Genomic DNA, 19,857 nt, shown 5'->3' on the forward strand with positions numbered 1-19,857 from the left:
GGATGGAATTTGCAAGATCTAAGGAGGGGATCTTTGTCAACCAACGTAAGTATATTCTAGATTTACTCAGTGAAATGCTTGGATGTAAGGTGTTGAAACTCCCATTGAACCCAACTTAAAACTTCAACCTATCGAGGCCAAGAATGTGGTAGAAATGGAGAAAATCAAAGACTTGTGGTAGACTTATCTATTTATCCCATACTCGAACCAAACATAACTTTACCTTTGCTGTAAGTGATTAAAGTTAATTTATGCACTCACTTGGTTCACAACATTTTGAAGCTACCTACATCAACTGCTCTACCAACACCTAAAGGAACCCCTGGAAAGGTCTACTTTTCAGAAAACATGGACATCTTCATGTAGAGACTTATACAGATGCAGACTGGGCAGGCAGCATAACTGATTGAAGATCTACAGCAGGGTACTGTACCTTTGTGAGAGGCAACTTTGTTACTTAGAGGAGTAAGAAACAAAATGTGGTGGCCAGAAGCAGTATTGAAGCCGAATTTCGTGCAATTGCCCATGGTATTTGTGAGGTCATGTGGGTAAAGAGGCTTCTATCAAACTTGAGGATCTCCACTTCCCTTCAAGGTAGAGTTTACTGTGATAATAAAGTTGCAATCTCTATTACTCATAATCCAGTTCTCCATGACAGGACGAAGCATGTAGAGGTGGATAAACACTTTATTAAGGAAAAAATTGATAATGGAGTAATTTGTATGCCCTACATTCCAACAGTTGACCAAGTGACTGACATTCTTACAAAAGGAGTACATAGAACTCAGTTTGAGAAACTTGTGAGCAAACTTGCTATGGAAGATATCTTCAAGAGCCAGCTTGAGGGGGAGTGTAGAAATAGAAGTATTTTGAATATAGAATATTCTTTGTATATCTTAGAAGCTATGTATATTCTGTGTATATTCCTCTTTCCTTTTTCGTTATTTTTCTTTTGTATTATTCTTTTCCTCTATAAAGAGAAAAGGGAAATCTTAATATTATTCTAAGAAATAGAGAAATATATTTTCTCGATCTTGTTTAGATAAACCCCTCAATGGAGAGTATTGGTGCTGGTCCCCACAAATCAAAATAAACAAGTTCCAGGGGAGCTTTGGCTGTAATTATGCAATCATCAAAAGGAAGTTGATACATTTTGCCAACCTTGCAGGAATCACAAAAGAATATATTTGAACTTAAACAGGAAAGACCAATTTTATTTAATACAAGTCGGAGGACATGTAAAGACGAATGTCCTAATTTGGCATGCCACTGCTGACAAATTTTAGAAACATAGGAAGCAACAGGAAAAGAGGACTCAGTAGACAAAGTTGGTCCATTACATTTATTTGAAAAAGAATTATCTAGCGAAGCAGAAGCAGCTTGAAATCTTTTTGACAAAGAAGCTGCTGATGTTCTAGACTGAGAAACAAACTTTGGCACCAATCTAGGACCAACATAATCAAAAACTGGAGCAAGACGATATAGTCCATCTCTAAGAATCCCTCGAAGAAGCACACAACCTGACGCCTTGTCCTTAACAAAACAAGAGTCAGCATGAAACTCAGTAATCAAATTATGGTCTTTAGTCAGTTGAGAAACACTGAGAAGATTCTGTTGCATAGAAGGAACATGCAACACATTAGGTAGAGATAGGAAAGTTTGAGGAGAAGTTTGTGTGCATAGATGACTTAGAGCCAATATGAGAGATGGATAATTTCTTACCGTTACCAACTGCAACTCTATCACTGCCGCCATAAAGGAGAATGAATTGACAGGTTGTTCAAGTTTGAGGTGATATGATTTGTGGCACCGGAGTCCACAATCCACGAGGTGTCACCATGAGAAGATGATATAGGAGAGAAGTTGGCAAAAAATGAAGAGGAAATGTCTAAAGGTGGAGGAGGCGAGGCAAGCTGCCATAGTAAGCCTCAGAACTATCAGATAAGTAGGCTTCATTAGAGCCAATGGGATGAGCCATAAATGACTGAGGATTATGTACCAAAGAACCACTGCCTCTACCAAATTGAGGACCAAAATTAGGATTAGAAGGTCAAAGAGAATGATGAGCTCCTCTGAAAGTTCCGATCAAAATGATGATAACAGCAATCAACCAAATGACCAGACCGTCCACAAAGCTGACAATACATTCTACGTCCAGAGGAACAACCACGTCCTCGTCCTCTATAATTTTCACCTCTAAAAGGCACACCTCTAGAACCAATACCACCTCTAGACAGTCTAGAATCATCCTTTGTCCATTGTGAGGTCAAATTAATACTAGCAAATCCAATGTTATAAACAGAAGAAACACTAGAGCTATTCTTAGCAGCAAGCATTTGTTCATGCATTAATAGAAGATATTGGACTTTGTCTATGTCGATATCATCCATCTGGTATGTAACTAGACTTAAGACAGTCTCAAAATCACTATCCAAGCCATGTAGAATAGCCATCAATAATTCTCTATCACTCAACGGCTCTCTGATAGCAGCTAGGGCGTGTCCAACACTTTTAAGTTTCAAAATATATTCATTGACGGACAGATCATTCTTCTTCATATACCTTAATTGTTGCTTTAACTAAAATAACTGAAACAACACTTTTAAGTTTGTTGTGAGTATAAATTTTCAAGCACACTCCAAACTTCAGATGAAGACTCACAGTGAATAACTTGTGCTAAAACATCCTTCTCTATAGTCGAAAATAGCCAGCCTAAGAGAAGTTGATCTGACCTGATCCAACTAAGATAATTAGGATTGATCACCTAAGCATCGTGATTTGGATTCTCTTGATTGCGAATGTACTGCGCAGGTGTTGGAGACTTGTTGATGTATTGTTGCAAATCAAACGCCCTAATCGTCGTTGAAATCTGAGCCTTCTAGAACAAATAATTGCTAGAGTCCAATTTGATCGAAACAAAACTAAAAGCCTTCGCCACCGTTGCAAAGTCCGACTGTGATGCCAACAACAATGCAGAATTGGAGCGAGGCAATGGAGAGGAGCTAACAGTGTGAGAAGAAGCCATCGACACGAGTCAGATTGGCTCTGATACCATGAAGCGAGAGCTTCAGGATCGAACAGAAAGAAAACCGAGATGAAAAAGACCTCGAGACTCAAATGTTGTTTAAGAATAGAAAATCTGTTACACCACAACTAAGGACTTGAATGTCCTCATATACAATCGAACTTAAACTACTGCCTACCAGCACAATTAACTAATAACCAATCACAACAGTAAATAAAAATAACAATCAAAACAAACATAAGCTACTCTTTCACACTAAGAAATAATCTGCTATACCTACAGTAAACCCTTATACATCCTAGGGTCCTAACACTTCGGCAGGTTTTTCTCCTCTCTAGTTATCTCTATATCTCTCATCTCCCTTCTTTATATTGAATCATCACCAAGTTTAATTTTTGCAAATCTATTTGAACCCATGTGAGTTTGATTGTGTTCGATTTCTTTGCAAAACCAAACCCAATGTGAGTTCAACTTCTACCACCTGCCATCGCCTAAGCCATGGTAGTGTCACAAAATCAGCCAACAGAGGAAGAGTCACCATTGTTGCAAGTCAAAACCCTATCGTCTCAAGCAATAGACCCATCATTTCAGGCGAAGGGTTCCCTAAAACAATGGAGATGGTTAGCTGGAACCATCATGGGTGATGGATTTTTTACATTTTTGAATTTTTATTTTGGCTAAATTAAAATTAATTTAATTTATTATGTTTAATTTACTTAAATTATCTTAATTAAGCTTTAATTGATAGTGATTATAACAAAAGGGGTGTCCATGCAAAAAAAAATTAAACCATAGGGGCCTCTAGAACCATTTTTAACCACAAGAGGTATTCATGCAAATGACCCACTCCACAAGGGGTATGAAATTAATTTATTCTCAACTTTTCTATGGAATGACGGACTATATGTATCGACTAATTGTCGAAACTTGTGCATCAAGACTGCTTTACACAAGTTTGCAAGCGCATAAAGAAAATGCCTTACCATAATGCTTTCTCCACCTTCATTGAATAACTTCAAGACATACTTCTTCCACCTCTCCTTGATCGCCCTTTCTTTTACTAGTACTTGTTTATTTTCATCTATGATACATTTCCCTTAGCTCAAATCCTTTGTTTTTATTTCTCTTGGTTTAGCTTTTGTGTGTGTGTATCTCCTTCTCCATTTTTGTATCAAGTCATTAGTATTGTTATAAATTGGGAGCACTGGCAACCTTTAATCCTCTCAAGAAACCAATCAAATAACACCCAACACACTCTCAATCACTCTCAACTCATCGGCCAACACACCACAACACAAACAAATAATAAAGAACAAAATTTAAACAAGAACAAAAACAAAAAAGAAACATTCAAACCACATGAGAAGACAAAATTTTATCCTGGTTCATGTCAATTGTTTAGTGAGTTCATCCATTACCAAAGCAAATAAGTATGGACATAGTGTAGAACCTTGATGCAGTCAAATACCAGCATAAACAAAAGACGAGCATAGCGGAGATGAGAATGCTAAGATGGATGTGCAGCCATACAAAAAAAGATAAAATTAGAAATGAGATTATTCGTAATAAAGTAGAAATAGTGTCAATCGAGAAGAAGATGAGAGATACTAGACTAAGATGATTTGGTCATGTGGAATGAGACCAAAAGACGCTCATGTGATCAGAGTTGATGAAATGGAACAATTAGTCAAAAAAAGAGGTAGAGGCAAATCCCAATAAGACTTTGGGAGAGACATTAAAGTTTGATATGAAGTGTATGGGCCTAAATAAAGATATGACAAAAGACAAAAATACATGAAAGTCTAAAATTCATGTAGTCAACCCCACATAGTGGGATAAAGGCTGGATACAAGATAAAACCACCACATTGTTATGCCAATTGAATTGGCACTACATCCAGCCTTGAAACCACCACCAAGCAGCCTTTTTTATTGATGAAAACAATATAAAGCTTCCCTCTTCTCTCTCTCACAATACAAGCCTTCCCAAAAGTGTGCAAGATTACAGCTTTCTCACTCTTTAGGCTCTCGCAAAAACAGAAGAGAACATGTGGCCCTCTATCTCTCAGCCCCCCCTGCCCTATTTATAGAAAATAGGGTGATATTTCCTAGGGCTGATTATGGTATTTCCAATTTTGCCCCCCACTAATAATTAATATTACAAGAGAGTCACCCACCTATTAATTAACCCTTAACCGCATATAAACTGCATATAAACCTATCACTAACTCTAGACAATCTTTAACAAATCTCCACCATTGTCTTGAGTGTGATACCTTCCATCTTCATCCATCAAAACCTTTTGCTTGCTCTTCCTTTGGTTTCCCGCATGATAACCTAATCACCAAATCAATCAACAAACATTAAGAAAATCAAAAACAATGCTGTAAATTTCACCAATGAAACACCTAGGACAATACTTTCAGCTGCATATCCTATACATGCAACTCTAATTACGATTTATCTACCTCCTCAAGGGGTTTTCCTAATGGATACATTCCTAACACCAATATGATTGGCTTCTCCATAGTGTCTAACTACACTCCACCATAAACCAAATCCATACTCAATGATACTCATTTAATCCCAAAGTGTCCAAACTTTTTACACAACATCACAACACAGTGAACCTCACTCGGATTGGCCTTTCCACTGCTAGACTTTATTCCTAGCTCCCCAAAACCGGCCTTTTAGGTACCACTGTTCTTCCTCTAATGTTTGCTTCAAACAAACAAGACTGCTCATCTCTACCTACCAGTCTACTAAGATATGCTTACGATTAGGGTAACCTAGGCTGCCTTAAGTTGTCCAATTCCTATTCCAATCTCTATGCCTTATCTTTCCAGCTTCTCCTCCTTCCAACAATCTCAAACACTTAACTAAACACTTAGCTACACCTTGAGAGTTATATTTTGGAGAAAATACCAATAAAGCTACCCATCAATATACTAAGTGATGAAATGACTTGATCGGAAGTTCCTTAACTGAAGACTACTTCCATTAATATTATTTGAAACATAAAGGACTAATTTATACACATGATCTCCTAAGAAATCTCCTAAAATATAGGGCTAGATAATCTCCTACTTTTTAGGTATAGATTATAACAATAATAATCTATAATTTACAGATTAAAATCGCTCTTATGATAGAGCATATCTCTATCTCTTCAAACTGGTTACAGAATCCCTTATCTTCTCGGCTACTTATCTTTATTTCCTCCAACACTCCCCCTCAAACTGGTGAATAGATATTTATCATTCTCAGCTTACTTCTAATGGATTCAAACCCTTGCTTATTCATGGCTTTAGTAAGGATATCTGCCTCTTCATTCCTGGTAGGTATATAGGTTAGGCTTACCTCTCCTCTGTCTATTTCTTCCTTGACAAAATGTCGATCGATCCTTACATATTTCATCTGGTCATGTTGGACCAGATTGTTGACAATGCTAATGGCAAATTTGCTGTCACAATACAGCATCTTTGGTGAGGATATTGGTAGCTGTAAATCTTTCATTATTTTTTCTACCCAAATCAGTTCACATATTCCTTGTGCAATGGCTCGAAACTCGGCTTCGGCACTGCTTCTTGCTACTATCGATTGCTTTTTGCTCCTCTAGGTTACTAAATTTCCCCATAATCTTGTGCAAAACCCAGATGTAGACCTGATGTCCTCTATAGCACCAACCCAATCAGCATCAACAAATCCACAAATTTCTCTGTTTTGGCTTTTTCTAAACAAGAGTCCGGTTCCTAGTGTCCCTTTGAGGTATCTTAGTATATGATAAGCTACCTCTTGATGTCTTTTCTTGGGAGCATGCATAAATTGGCTTACTATGCTCACAACATATGTAATGTCGGGTCTTGTAAGGGATAAGTAGATCAATTTTCCCACCAAACGTTGATATCTTCCCCTGTCTATTGGATAATCTTGCTTGTTGTCTCCTTTATTCTTCCAATTAGGCTTTAACGGTGTATTGGTTGGTTTGCACCCTAGCTTGCCCGTTTCTTTTAACAAGTCAAGTGTATATTTTCTTTGAGATATGCAGATACCAGCCTTGCTTCTGGCTACTTCTATGCCCAAAAAATACTTTAATTCCCCCAAATCTTTTATCTCAAAAGCAGCTCTCATCTTGTTCTTTAACCGTTCAATTTCGGGATCATTGTTTCCTGTAATGATTATGTCGTCAACATATACAATAAGAACAGTCCTCTTGCCATCTTCTTCCACCTTTGTGAACATGGTATGATCGGCATTTCCTTGTGTATATCCCAACTGAATGATAGTATCACTAAATCTTTTGAACCAGGCCCTAGGTGATTGCTTTAGGCCATATAGAGATTTATTCAATTTGCATACCTTTCCTCTTGTGTCTTCTTTCTCGAAGCCGGGGGAATCCTCATATAGATCTCCTCTTCCAACTCTCCATGTAGGAATGCATTCTTGATGTCCAGCTGGTGCAACTTCCAATCTAGGTTAACAACTACTGAAATCAACACTCGAATAGAGTTTAGTTTGGCAACTAGAGCAAACATCTCCTCATAATCAAGTCCTTGGGTTTGGGTAAACCCTTGAGCTACTAATCTTGCCTTGTACCTATCAATACTCCCATTTGAGTGATATTTGACTGTGAACACCCATTTGCTTCCCACAATTTTCTTTCCAGCCGATAAATCCACTATATCCCATGTGTTATTAGTCTCCAAGGCTTACATCTCATTCATCACTGCTTCCTTCCACCATTGATCTTGCAATGCATGTTTATGTCTTTGGGAATAACCACTTCCTCTATACTCATGCTGAATGCTTTGAATTGCGGAGAGAGTTTAGAATATCCCGCATAGTTAGCAATCGGATAATGTGTACAGGCCCTTACTCCCTTCCGTATAGCTATAGGAACATCAAGAAGAAGATCCTCCTCTTTAGAAATAGCCTCAATCTCTTGTAAACTGTCACCACTTTCTGTATTTTCTGTTTTTGAACCAACTTCTGGATCAGATGTTGGATTTAACTGAGGGTCACGAGGCCTTCTAGAATATACAAAGAGTGGTTTATTCAAGGCTGGATGCTCTTGAATCCGGTCTACTTGATCTCCCCCTGAATTAGACACTGAATTGGGATTTGGAGAATACGATTCAGGGGCTGATTCAATGATAGAAGAGGGTTCAAGACTTTGGAACTGAGGAGGAAAGAAACGAGAGTCCCATAGTTCCGCTTGAGTTGTGCTGGAATCAGAATGAGACAGAGAGAAGAAAGGTTGGTTTTCAAGGAAGGAGACATCACATGACACTATAAACCGTTTTGTATAGGGATTATAGCATTTATAACCTTGTTGAGTAGGAGAATACCCAACAAACACACATTTAAGTGCCTTAGGATCAAGCTTGGATTGAGAAACTGAGTGGCTGTGAACAAATATAGTACACCCAAAAATTTTTGGTGGGAGAGTGTTTAAGGTATGTTTGTAGTGAGGAAAGGAATCAAGGAAAACACTTAAAGGTGTTCTAAAGGAAAGGACTTTGGACGGAAGCCTATTAATGAGGTAAGAAGATGTGAGAACAGCCTCTCTCCAATAGGTATTAGGGACTGAATTAGTGAATAGCAATGCTCTAGCAGTTTCAAGAAGATGGCGATTCTTTCGTTCTGCCACACCATTCTGTTGAGGATTATAGGGACATGAACTTTGATGGATAATTCCATGGTTAGATAATTGGTAAATTCATTGGAAAAATATTCTCTTCCATTATCGGAACATAACACATAGATAGAGGATTGGAACACATTTCGAACCATTTGATGAAATTGTTTGAATGTAGCGTAAGCTTCAGATTTATCTTTCATCAAGAATACCCAACTAACCCTTGTGTGGTCATCAATGAAAGTGATATACCACCTGGTGTTTGTTAAATTAGATATTCTTGCGAGTCCCCAAATATCACTATGAATCAAGTAGAATGGTTTTGTAGGCTTATATGCATGAGAAGGATAAGCAATTTTAGTTTGTTTAGCAAGGATACAATGCTCACAGTGAAAGGAATGATTGCTTTTATTGATGAAAAGAGAGGGATACAAAGTCTTGAGATAATGAAAACTATGATGCCCTAAACGCTTATGCCATAGCATAAGTGTAGAATCTGAAACAGTGGTTAAAGAGGTTGGTGGTTGAGAGCTAGATCTAGTAGACTGACCATTCTTTGTAACATAATAAAGACCTCCTGCTTCCTCAGCATTGTCAATCATTCTCCCCGAAAGTTGATCCTGAAATTCACAACTAGAAGAAGAAAAAATTACTGCACACTAATGTTGTTTTGTCAGTTTACTTACAGACAGCAAGTTGTACTTTAGATTGGGCACAAATAACACAGATCTTAGGGTTAAGCCTGCTACTTTGGCTAAGCCTTTTCCTTCGGCCACAACTGTAGTACCATCAGCCATAGACATTGGTATTCCTCGATCAAAGGATTCATAAATTGACAGCAATTGCATAAAACCGGTCATGTGGTCTGAGGCTCCTGTGTCAAGTATCCAGCAATCTAGAGGGGACTTAAATGAGATTAGTGAGTGTGCAGTTATACCTTGCTTAGCAAGAGATGCTATCGGATTGGATCCTTCACTTGTCTCTAATTTTGTCTCCTTATTTTGACGTAAGAGTTGTTGTAGCATCTCCAATTGTTCTGTAGATATAATAAAATTTGTTGTTTTTCCAGCTTCTGACTCTCCTCCATAGGCTGCTTGTGATCCCTTCCGTAGGTGTTTGGGCTTCCAATTTGATGGTTTCCCGTGAATCTTCCAACAAGTATCCTTAGTATGATATGGCTTATGGCAATGATCGCACCAAGGTTTATCTTTCACTGGCTCACCTTTAGGTGGACCGAAAGTTCTTGGCTTCAATGTTACTAATGCTGATGACTAATCAGAATTAATAACTCCTGAGGAATTGAGCACTACCTTTTTTCAGCTTTCCTCTCTCCTTACTTCTGCGAACACTTCCTTTATTGTTGGGAAAGGTTTTGTTCCAAGCAATCTCCCCCTCACCTCATCAAGATCAGAGTTTAAACCATGCAAAAAATCAAAAACTCTCTTTTTCTATCATCTTTTCATACTTCTTTCCATCATCAGAACACTTCCATTCAATCTCATGAAACAAATATATTTTTTGCCATAATTCGGTTAATGTATTGTAATACTCAGTCACCGAATTATTATCTTGTCGTGTTGTTCGGAGAGTGGAACGTAGCTGGAAGCTTTGTGCAGTATTCTCCATGTCTGAGTAGATCTCCTACACGGCTTCCCATATTTCTTGGGCTGTTTTGTAGAATAAATAAGTTCTTCCAATCTTGGGCTCCATGCAGTTGACCAGCCATGCCATAACAATCGAGTTTTCAGCTTCCCATATACCAAACGTTTCTGAATCAGGACTTGGCATAGAGATCGTTCCATTGAGATATCCGATCTTGCCCTTGCCGCGGGTTACCAGCAACACAGATTGGAACCACTCCCTGAAGTTGGTTCCGTTTAATTTATGTTGGGTGATTTGGAGAGCATGATTTTCAAGAGTGGTTGGAGGTTGAGGAATCAGAGAGACACTTAGGTAACAGTTGGTTGGGGAGTAAAAGTTCTACTAGCTGATGAATCTTCAGCCATATCGAGAACTTACAGGATTTCGAGCAACTGAAAAAAGGAAAAAACAAGAGAACCAGCTTGCTATGGAACCTATGGCTCTGATACCATGATGAAATAACATGATCAGAAGTTCCTTAAATGAAGACTACTTCCGTTAATATTATTTGAAACATAAAGGACTAATTTATACACATGATCTCCTAATAAATCTCCAAAAATATAGTGCTAGATAATCTCCTACTTTTTAGGTATAGATTATAACAATAATAATCTATAATTTACAGATTAAAATTGCTCTTATGATAGAGCATATCTCTATCTCTTCAAGCTGGTTACGGAATCCCTTATCTTCTCAGCTACTTATCTTTATTTCCTCCAACACTAAGCATACCACTGGAATATTCACAGCTTTCCTATGCACTCAATTTTAACCCTTTTGGACTCTTCCAATCTTATATCTTACCTAAGGAACTACTATCATACCTCATACCTAGAGAGACCTTCTAAGCAACCAATCCTTGCTTACCTTTCCCTCTAGCCTCTTATCCCTTGGCTACACTATAAGATCACTTTTCCCTTAGATTCCACATGGATAATGGCTGTTAGTGATTACCTATTTGATCCAAATTAAGCCTTCATGTGCTGCTTTAATCAATGGCCATTTGTCTAGCATTTTTCCTAGACTTTTCCCCATTTCCAGCACCTTCCTTAATTCTCAAATAGACACTTCACAGCACTCCACCCCTTTAACCGAAGGGATCTTTCATCTAAGTCCAACATTCTCCCCAAATTTACATGGCTCCATGCCATTCATTTGGACAAGAGTGCATCACCTCTTCTTATACAAGAGGTTCTATTTTCCAGCCTGTTCCTTAGCACTCAAAACCTGAGCCTAAGCATCCTTCAAACCCAACATTCCATACCTCACTGGTAGATTACTTGTGGTTCTATCTTTTACCCATCCTAGGCAACACTAGACCTTCTATTCCTTTGCTCATTATCTACAAGATGATTCTCCTTCCCTTTCCTTGCTTAATCCGGACTTTGATCAACATGGGCTACATCATACAAGACACCACTTGCACACACCCTTTTCCCCTTACTGATCACAAGGACCCTCAATGCAAGAGCCAAAGCTATACTAGCTTCCTCCCTCTCACAATCTAGCCCAAGCTTACACAATGAATATGACTAAAAATTTTCCAGATTTCCCTATTGCTATACCCTGGTTCATAGGTTAGTTTAGGACATTCCCAAAGGTTTCTCCTTTCTGTTTTCTTTACACAGCATCCCAGATTTCATCCCTTGCCCTTAGCATCAGCTAATTTCATGTCCTATTGGTAGAGTTTTCCCACATAGGTAAGAACCCTAGCTTTTGAAGACCTAGGCATACCTATTCCACAACTCTACTCCACCTAACTTTTCATACCAGAAGCAATTTCCAGCAAGCTCATATACGCTTGGGAATTCCTTAGGGACACACCATCTCCACTAGGTTCACCTCACCTAGCTCCACCATGAGACAAGGCCTAGGTAGGTCCCCCTAGATTCTAGAAGCTGATCTCTAATGGGATTTACTGATTTTGGAGACTTCTACATTCGGAGATCTAGTCAAAACTACATGGTTCCTATTCCTATACACCTGCAAATTTTCCCATCCCCTAATATCCCTAGCCTTAGATACCTTTCCTAGTTCCTGCTCACCATTGTGAGCCATCCTCAAGAAATGACTTATCATGGGCTATCCTTAGTGGCTGCTGCTTATTCACAGAACCTGCAAGCATGCACCACATTTCCTCTATTCTTGAGAGTTGCTTCCATCTCTCTAAGAGATCCTAGCAACTCTTAGGACTCCAATTCTCACTATCTAATTATTCCTAAGGACATTAGGCTTTCTATTAAAACAAGCACATATTTTACAGATTCTAATAATCTGGAACAGCTCCACCATGCATCCCAATTTCTCCCATCTCCAATTTCCTTGACCTTAATTGTTGCCTAGACAAACTATTTCCCCCTCCACCATGTCTCTATGGGTAAATACCCATTTCCTATGAGAAGTACACCCTAAACCTAGGACCTATGCTACTTTTCCTGCATACCTAGAAAAGCTATAGGACATCCACATTCTCATAGCCAAAACCACACATGGTGCTTGAGCATTCGGGGTTGGTTTTCTCTTGGGATTCTTTCTTCCTATTTGGGCAGTTCTTCTTCATATGCCCTTCTTCATGGCAATGAAAGCATTTAATCACTTTCTTGCCACTCTTAGAGTTAGACCGAGACCTACCTTTAAACCTAGGGTCTCCTTTTTCTGTTCTAGAGTTCACTGCCAAAGCTTCTATGGCAGATTTCTGGGACTCAACTTTGTGCTGCAAATCCTTGGAATTCAAAGCTCCTATCACATCATCTAGGGTCAGCTTATCTCTTCCATGTTTCAAGATATCCACAAAGGTCTCATAGGACTTAGGAAGAGAGTGCAATAAGACCAAAGCCTTATCCTCATCTTCATACTTAATATTTATATTCTCAAGATCCAAACACAATTTATTAAAACTGTCCATATGATCTTGCAACCTTTGATTTTCACTCATCTTGAAAGAAAAGAACGTTGTTTTCAAGAACAGCTGGTTGGAGAGGGTTTTAGTCATATAAAGTGCATCTAACCTATTCCAAAGCTCCTCCACGGTTGTCATCTTTGACACCTCCCGCAAGACTTTGTCTCCTAGGCTTAGAATAAGGGTGTTAAAGGCTCTTTTGTTGGTTTCTTTTCTCCTATCCCTGATTTCCTTTTTCTGGACTTCAGTTAGGGTTTCGGGCATAGGCTTTTCAGCCTTTAAGGCTTCCTCCAATCCAAGATTTCCCAAAAGAGCTCTCATCTTCATCTTCCATAGGCCAAAATCATTTTGGCCATCAAATTTCTCAACATCATACCGTGCAGCAAAGGCTATAGAAGCCATTCCTGCGGGTATGTGATGAAATTCTAAGTTCTTGATGGTTCTTCGTGAGAGGCCCGGCTCTGATACCAATTTGTTATAAATTGGAAGCATTGGCAGCCTTTAATCCTCTATAGAAACCAATCAAATACCACCCAACACACTCTCAATCACTCTCAACTCACCAGCCAACACACCACAACACAAACAAATAATAAAGAACAGAATTTAAACAAAAACAGAACAAGAAAAAAACATTCAAACCACATGAGAAGACATAATTTTATCCTTGTTCATGCCAATTGAACCTTGAAACCACCACCGAGCAGCCTTCTCTATTGATGAAAACAGTACAAAACTTCCCTCTTCTCTCTCTCACGATACAAGCCTTCCCAAAAGTGTACAAGATTACAGCTTTCTCACTCTTTAGGCTCTCGCAAAAACAAAAGAGAGCATGCGGCCCTCTTATCTCTCAACCCCCCCCCCCCCCCCCCGGCCCTATTTATAGAAAATAGGGTGATATTTCCTATGGCTGATTATGGTATTTTCAATTTTGCCCCCCACTAATAATTAATATTACAAGAGAGTCACCCACCTATTAACTAACCCTTAACTGCATATAAACCTATCACTAACTCTAGACAATCTTTAACAAGTATAAATTTTCATAAGCTTTTGGCTTTACTTCACTAATTGTCTTTTTTGCTTCTTTTTTGTCCAAACTATACCTCTTTAGGTTTTCTTCGTTACTGCATTTATGTAAAGTCTCATTACAAGTTCTCTTTCTTAGGATTTTTCCTTGTAACACTTTATTCCACCACTAGCAAGTCTTTTTAATTTGGGACTTTTCGTTTGACTTTCCTAGAACGATTTTTATTGATTTCAAATAGTAGTAGCCATTTCAATCCACATTTGATTTGCCTCCCTCCTCCGGTCAATCTCTTCTACCACACTTCTTTCCTAAGAATAGTTTGTATTTCACCTTTGAAATCCCCCCATCTAATTCTTGAGCTTTGTTTTGTATCATTTTTTCTACTCCAATTTTTAATATGGACGTCAATGAATATAAGTCTATTGTTGAATGGTTAGATATTCTCCTGATATAACTTTGCAGTCCTTACAACATAAGCAGTCCTCTCTTGTCTCAAAAGAAAGTAGTCTATTTGGAGAGTTGATAAACCATTTTTATCTGTAATTAAGTGTTCATCCCGTGGGTAGTAGATAAACCTTTTTAATATGGACGTCAATGGCTATAAGCCTATTGTTGAATTATTTTTTTTTAATTCATGCCAACACCACATAGCGGGATAATAGCAATACCCTCGTTATTTCTCCAAAGGCATAACCCCCATGTACATCTCTATACCCATTCCCTTCTTTAACCACAAGACAACATTCATATAACTTCATAAAACAACAACATACCAAGCTTTTATCCCACTATGTGAGGTCAACTACATGAATTCTAGATTTTCATTCATTTCTTTCCATTGCCTTATCTTCTCTAAGGCCCATATATTTAATATCAAATATTATGGCCCCTAGTTTGTGATCTAGTTATGGGTCGATGGACACAGAAATAAAGTTGGGGACTAGAATGTTTCTATGATCTTCTTGCTTTATGACCTATCTTGAAATACTAGTTTAGGCTGGTTTGAGAGAACCCAACGACCCCTTTGAGTTTAGAGAGAAACTCTATTTTTCTGGAATCTGGATAAAGAAAACCTGTCCTTTCTCCTTTTCAGAATAGACATATAACATATAAGTACATCAGGTTGCAAGAGAATTAGAGAAACTGCACACTAAAAGATAAGTAACCACTCGCATAGAAAAACTAACTGGCACAATCCAGCAAACTCAATATCTAGAAAAGCTGGAAAATATAACTAACATAAACTGGAAAATAAAACTAACAGAGCAGCTTATCATCAAGCTGCCTTTTTTTGAGGCCATTTGTAAAACACTGGTACACTTGGCTGCTCAATGGGATGAACCTGACTTGGCTTGGCTATCATCGCTGACATGTCCTACTGATGGAGAATTCATAACATCAAACCTTAGTGTCTCCCAACAAGTCTTTGTTGGTTTTCCTCTTACCTATTTTACAAACTACTTGTTCCACTCCATCAACTCTCCTCACAAGGGCCTGTACTAGTATTAAAGAAAATATTATGTTCTTCAGACAACTAAAGAATCAAAATAAACTTAATGCAGGTATAAAAGCATAGATCTGGAAGCACAGTCAAACATGTGGAAGTTTTTCCAAAAAACTTATTAGATCTGACATCATAATCAGGGCAGTAGTATGCATCTCTGGTAAAGGTCGTTTGAAGTATCATCCATCAAAGTAATGCGAGTACATTTAAATTGGAGTAACATAATGCCATAGTGACATGAAACTCCAATTCCTAATATGCATGAAGAACTATTTATCAACAATAAACAATTGAATCACAACTTTAGACCACCTTTAATACACTTCTACAAAACCCTTGACATAAAGATTGCTGTCAAAAGCCAACCCTAGTAAGTCTTAGACCATCTTTACTTGGGATTATGGGAGAGACTTTCCAACCTCAAAGTAAACCAACTAGGTTTTGTTGGGTCTTCTATGTTGAAACAAAACCCACCTAGTGGATTAAAGATCGCCTAGGTTTTTCTTCTTCTTCTTCTTGTTATTTATTTGGAAACAGAACAACCAAATGATATTACTGAAAATTGGACCTGACCAAGTCACTTTCTTGGACAGGCCTTAAAGTCTCAAACAAGCTGCAGAACAAAAGTAAATACTCAAGTCTGATTACATCATGGACAATGCCAAAATTCACATCCTATTTATCTGAGAGTTGCTGCAACCAAATGCGGGTAAATGAATACAGAAATTCACAACAGCAATTGCTATGGATGCAGGTATGAAGGAAAAGGAACACAAACGAAATACACAAGTACACTTCAGATAAGGAAGAAAAAGAACTCTACAAAATATATCTGATGCACTTGTTGGGGAAGGTAAAAGTTTTTTTCATAAAGTGAAAGAAGAAGAAGAAAACAAAAATAAAACTCAAAAGAAAAAACAACCAGAAAGAAAGCAGAAAAAGAGATTCAAAATTTGTGTATTTTTTATTCTTTACCCTTTTGCTTGATTTTATACAAACAAATGTTGATGGGCTTATTTTCTAATACAAAATCTTGGTGAGACTGCATTTTTTAACATTTTACTTGCATTTTGGCATTTTAAATATGATAAGAAATAATAGTCATTTAACTATGCTATGCACCCTTCTTTTGATAGCTAATATGTGTTATTTTAACTGTTTTAGCAACAATAATGGAAGTGCCCTACTGCCTGTGAAAGAAAATATTACGTAATCTGTGTTTGGTGTTTCTGTTATTTAATTATGTTGTATATATTGCTGTATGTTGTAACAGTTAGTCTTGGACTTGCGCTTATGTTGACACATTTTATTATGTCGGTAACTTAGGCTTTTGCTGAGTATATAATCAGCTTAGCCTTACTTTTTTCTGGATTCATTCTTTCTTTTTCGATTAAGAAATTATTTAGAGCATTTCTTCCTCTTCATTTGTGTTCTACTTTTTGCCCTAGTTCATTTATTACATGGTATTAGAGCCGACAACCAAGGTCAATGGCATTCGATACAGGTCATAGTGCCTCTTCCTTTCTTCCTACTCGATCTTCTTCGTCTTTATCTTCTGCCTCGCAGTCAAACTTTGTTACGATGGTGAAAGCCTTTAGCTACATACCTATCAAACTTGATCCGAACAATTACATTTTTTGGAAGGCGCAGATTTCAGCAACAATTCGAGCGTTTGATCTTCAATCTTTTCGAAATAAATCACCGCCTCCAGCTAAGTATGTCACAAATCTTAATGCTAGCGAAGATGGAGCACCTATAATGAATCCAGAATTTCTGAGTTGGATGCGATCGGATCAGTTGTTGCTTGGGTGGCTTTTCTCGACAATTGACAAAGAAGTCTTGGCGCAGGTGATTCATTGCGAATCATCTGCTGAAGTATGGTCGACACTTGAAAATTTATACTCTCGTCAAACAATTGCCAAGTCTTTTCAATTAAAGCAGCAGCTTAGGTCAATTAAGAAAGACTTGTTGTCTATAAATGACTACATTCTTAAAATCAAAACTATAGGCCACTCACTTGCAGCCATTGGAGAACCTCTAAGTGATAAGGATTTGCTTCTTGCAATCCTAAATGGACTGGATTATGATTATGAGACAATAGTCAATCTTATCACCTATCAAATGGATAATGATCTTGAGAAGGTACAGTACTTGTTACTAATGCATGAGCAAAGATAAAATTCTAAGAATTTGGCACATACATCAACTGTCAATGTTGAGTCAGTTATGCCATCTTCTATGCATGTAAATATGGTTGCTTATACACCGAGGAGTTCTGGAAATTCTGTGAATAATAGAGGAGGTTTTGCTCAAAATAGAGGTGGTTTTGTAAACCAAGGAGGAAGAGGTAGAGGTAGACAATCAGGAAAGAGGATTTACTTCCAGCTTTGTGCCAAGCCAGGGCATTTTGTTGATAAATGTTATCATCGGTTCAATAGAAACTTTCAAAGAAATTCTCCTATGTCTAGTTCAAGTTTTGGAAGGTCACCAATGGTTTCCCAATCAAATTCAAGAGCCTTTATAGCCTCCCTTAGTGATTCTAACAAGGCCTACATGAGTGATCTAGGTTCTATACAAGGAACTCATTATAATCATTTTTCTCAACATGTCGATAATACACCTTTGTCACAGCCTTCTTTAACAAATCCAGCTTGGTTTGTTGACTCCATAGCTACAAACCACAACCTCAAATCTTAATAATCTCTCTCTTCATGCTCCTTACAACGGCAGTGATAAAGTCTCCATTGGTAATGATAAGCAACTTTCAATCTCTAATGTTGGACTCGGATATTTATGTACTCAAACCACACCTATATCAACTATTTCTTTACCAAATGTTTTGCATGTTCCTTGTAACGCCCCGCTCCCACTTACGGGTATTATTCGTGAACAATTACCCAAATTGTCCACCTGCCCGGCCTTTGGTGAAGGGCGGACCATGTTTCAAGACGAAACACCCTAGGTGGGATCTAGGCTCGTCCTTCCCTTCCCTGAACCCCAGGATTCATAATGAGAATTGGGCTTTAACCACACCGCATAGGCTATAAAGAAAATCTCCTTCAGACGCCCAATCGCCATTTTTTTCATTTTTATTTAATTCTTTTCCGACCAAGAATTTTACCGGGCTCCAAAAATCACCATTTAAACCAATCCATTGATGGATCACCAATTTTTGGAGGAAAAACTCATCATTTTCAATTTTCCAAATTTTCGGCGTTTTCTCCAAAAATGCCCGAAAATCCATTTATTTTGAAAATTCCTCCGGGCCCAAAATCGATTTAGAAATGCCCCTTAATTTCCCAAAATTCCAAATTTTAAAAAAAAATTTGGCCGGCGGGGCCCCGCTGGGCGCTGGCCGCGCATGCCGCGCGCGCCCGCCCGCGCGCGGCCCCCAGCAGCCTACTGCTGCTGGCTGCCCCCCCTTTGCTGCTCATCCCACTTTTTTTTTTTTTTCTTTTCTTGGGCATTTAAACCCAAACCTTCCAGAATTTAATTTAAATAAATAAACTTCACATTCATCTTGGTTTGCCTCTAATTCTCCATAATTAAGGCTTAATCCACCTCTTGATGAATACACAACATATCATACCAAAGTGAGGTTTTTGCCTAGGCTTCAACATGCCATAAGCCTCAATCTCATTCACAAAAAAAAATCAACACTTCTAGGAATATACACTCATAGTCTTAGGCTTAAACAAGCCATTACCCACCCCATAAAATTTACATCTCATGAATCAAACACAATAACATGGGCTTCCATAAGCCATACATTTACAACAAAAATAAGTAAACACCATGAGCTTCCACCCACAAGCTTGCCACTTTTTCTTCTCTCTTTTGACATAAGAACAACCTACAAGGGGAGGATAAAACCTCATGAGCTCAAAAGCTCAGTAAGGGTGCATATGCAAAGTAAATACAAGCATAACAAGTCTATGTAATGCAAATGCATGCAAGCATGGTTAGGTCTTTCCATCCTCACAACCCAACATGGTTTGAGGCATCAACCTACCATTTCTTTCCCACCCCCATGGCCATAGGTCTCGTGAACAAATAAAGCATGCAAAGAGATACATAAAAGTCTATGCAACCTACTTACAATGCAATGCAAGGCCACC

The 19,857-nt window shown here is 38.2% G+C and overlaps 1 protein-coding gene across 1 annotated transcript in view; it reads right to left on the reverse strand.

Annotated features, from left to right (window-relative positions):
* The window catches only part of LOC127807524 (suppressor of mec-8 and unc-52 protein homolog 1), a 110,255-nt gene that overhangs the window by 84,672 nt on the left and 5,726 nt on the right, over positions 1 to 19,857 (reverse strand). The window lies entirely within an intron of this gene.

This window comes from Diospyros lotus, chromosome 8, assembly GCF_014633365.1.
Source record: "Diospyros lotus cultivar Yz01 chromosome 8, ASM1463336v1, whole genome shotgun sequence".
NCBI lineage: Eukaryota > Viridiplantae > Streptophyta > Magnoliopsida > Ericales > Ebenaceae > Diospyros > Diospyros lotus.